Source organism: Chrysochloris asiatica, unplaced genomic scaffold, assembly GCF_000296735.1.
Source record: "Chrysochloris asiatica unplaced genomic scaffold, ChrAsi1.0 scaffold00024, whole genome shotgun sequence".
Lineage (NCBI taxonomy): Eukaryota > Metazoa > Chordata > Mammalia > Afrosoricida > Chrysochloridae > Chrysochloris > Chrysochloris asiatica.
Genome location: NW_006408542.1, coordinates 15061334 through 15064645, shown reverse-complemented (window position 1 = coordinate 15064645; position 3312 = coordinate 15061334). Strand labels below are relative to the sequence as shown.

The window sequence follows — 3312 nt, the reverse complement described above, 5'->3', positions numbered from 1 at the left end:
CATTGATCGTTATGAGTCAGTACCAACATGATGACACCTAACAACAACAAGTGAGACATCCACGAGAATGTAAGCAATAGTCTATGTGTTAAGACTGTTTTCTTTTTTCAAGAAATATATTACTGAGTACCAGAGGGCTCTGCTTTCTCTCATTAGTTACTTTCCCCTCCCCATAGCAATGATTTGAGAATAAAGGGTTACACAATAAAGTAATTTATTAGATCCAAAGAACGTTATTGTTAATTGCCATCGAGTTGGTTCCGACTTATAGTAATTCTGTATAGGATTTCCGAGGAGCAGCTAGTGGGTTTGACAATCAGTGGTGTTCAGTTGCTACAGGTTTTATGTACTAGCACAAGCTTTATTTAAAAGTTAAAGCAAGCACATTTCCTACATACTTGATTTGCTTTATTTTTTTATGCTTTCTGACTGCTTCCAGGAAGATGTGATCAGGATGTGGGCTTCCCTTTACACTCGCCTTTTTGCTTAACTCAGAGTAACTCTCACAGGTGTTGTCTGTTTCCCTGATATATGGCAGTTGGTATTGGTTCTTGCCTAGGTTTTAGTGTTTTATAGAGTGTGATTGTAGCTCGGCTATATGGCAGCAGTTGCTGACTCTTCTTGTGTAATATATGGAGAGAAAGAGTCCTTCAAAGGTAGGAGGAGGAGCATATAACAGCAAAACAGCACCAGCGGGGGGAAAAACAAGCAAACAAAACCCAGCAACAACAAAAATTAGACTGAATACTGCAGTCTATAATCACAGAAAAGGGAGAGGAAGGAGAGAAGGAAAAAAAAAATCTGTAGCCTAATATGAGCATGACTTTCCCGCTTCTTGCTTTCAAAGCTGACTGAGAGATTTCAAGATGCTAGTGTTGGTTGTTATGTTATACCTCAGTCTTTAATTTAATTTTTGGCCTGTTTTGTTTTTAAACTCTCTATAGGCCTGTCCTGCCCTTTCCCATATTAAAACAAACACACACACAAAAGACAAACAAGCAAAAAAACGTTCAGGGCCAGCTCTTGGGCTGAGTATCTGTGCGCATGCGTGGCAGGAGAACCCACCAGTGGTGAAGTTGGGGGGTGTCCACTTGCTCAGGCTCCCCCCTCTAGTCACCAAAATGGAGGTGGGCAAACAGTGGGTGCGCCAATGGCCAGATACCAAAAAAAAATAGTAAATCAGAACAAAGCAAAACTGACGAAGCGTATTGTCCACCTTTGCTCCAAGGTTCCAGCGGTGTTTTTCTGTGGTGTTTCTGCTCCCCCACATGGTCTTGCCATTTGGTCTTGCCCAAGATGTCGGATCCGGGCCTTGGAGCCCAGCCCGGCAGGTTCAAAAGTACGCTATTTTTTACGTCAGCTTCAAGTTCCACAATCTATAAGCCTTCAAACTTTTTAAAATATTCCTATCTCTGTGGTTCCGAGTTTTGGAGCTCTGCCCTACATCTGCTTTGCCTGGTATTCTGTGTTATTCCTGACGGCGAACTTCACTGCACCTCCACCCTAGTTGCCATCAAGCCCTGCCTTCCTTGATTTGCTTTATAAAGGTAATTTTTTTTTATTGTTGTTTTAGCTTTAAAATCTATAGATCTCCTAAAATCTCCAATTCAGTAGTAAACTTTGAGTTATTATTATATGCAAGATCCTGTGCTACACAGAACAGGAGTAAGACAAGATCTGTGTCCTCAAGAAAGACGTACACAAATAATTGTAATAACCCAGGAAGCACATGATATCAACTAATGCAAAAAAAAAAGTTGCATGAGAACACAGGACTAGCTATGATTGCCTGGTTTTGAAATATTAATGACAGTAATAGTGTTTGATCTGTTTTGAATGATGACTAGAAACCTGACTACCCTGAATATTTGAAGAAGAGTCTCTTCTTGCCATTTGACTTGGGTTTTATGGTGTCATTGTCCCATAACATGGCTTGGAAATAAAATAGACCAAGATTCAATGCTTTAGCTCAGCTTCACTGTGTAAATGGCCACATTGCCACCTTTTATAAATTACCCAACTTCTCTGAGCTTTATTTTGTTGTTGTTGTTGTTGTTGTTGTTGTTATGTGCTGTGGAGTTGGTTCTGACTCATAGCGACCCTATACAGGGTTTCCAAGGCTGTAAATCTTTACAGGAGCAAAACGCCTCATCTTTCTCCCACGGAACAGCTGGTAGTTTAGAACTGCTGACCTTGTGATTCGCAGCCCAATTCGTAACCACTTCGCTATCAGAGCTCCTTGAGCTTTATTTTATGACTCTGTAAAGTAGAGGAAAATCATGAGTTTAAAATGAGATCAATATATGTAAAACATACATTGTGTATGTACCTGACACATTGTTGTTGTTGTTGTTGTTATGTGCTGTGGAGTCCGGTTCAGACTCATAACCACCCTGTACAAGGTTTCCGAGGCTGTTAATCTTTACGGGAGCAGAACACCTCATCTTTCTCCCTCGGAGCAGCTGGTAGTTTCGAACAGCTGACCTTGCGGTTCGCAGACCGATTCATAACCACTACGCTACCAGAGCTCCTTACCTGGCACATTATAAGGTCTCAAAGCTTGTTAATAACATGTGGTAAACTGCTGGTTGTCAGCTTTAAACAAAGAAACACAAAGATCATATCCCTAGGATTGAGGCAGATGGTTGGTAAAGAATAGAGGCTTTCACCTCAGATAAAAACTTTGGGAATAAAATCCTCCCAGTATTAAAAGTGCATCTCAAGACAGAATGACAGGTCAGGGGCAGAGGAAGTGGAGGTTCTCTGTGTAGTCAACTTGAGGCCTCTAACCAGAATGTTGAATGATGTGGAAGGTTTCCTTCAAGATCACTCTGACATTGGATCCGCTGCTACCATACAAAGTATTCAAGTGTTCCTGAAAGTACACAGCAGTCTTAAAGTTTGCAGCAGAAGAATTGAAAGTTTCTGCAGCAACAAGTGCAATTATTACCAATGATGGAATAGGAATAAATCCTGCACAGACTGCTAGAAATGTTTTTCTAAAGCATGGGTCAGAACTATGAATTATTCCTAGAGATCGAGCTGAACGTTGTTAATTGCGGCTACGTGGAACATACTTTCCTAATCAATTTGTTCTGTTTGGGTTTTTTCTTTTTGTAAAATTGAAATCAGGCTCTATAAAATACTGTGAAAATGATGATCGTTAATGCAAGTTGACTCTTGGTTATTCATAGTCTCAATGTGAACAGGCAATGTTTACAGAATGTAACCACCCATCCTCACCTGTTATGCTGTCTTCACTTGCTACCTCACGACATGAACAGGTAGATCATTTAGGGGAATGGATTATCA

At 40.5% G+C, this 3312-nt stretch overlaps 1 pseudogene; it reads left to right on the top strand.

Moving 5' to 3' along the window:
- Positions 1–2804: 2804 nt before the first annotated feature.
- LOC102821758 lies at positions 2805–3056 on the top strand (annotated as a pseudogene).
- Positions 3057–3312: the final 256 nt, after the last annotated feature.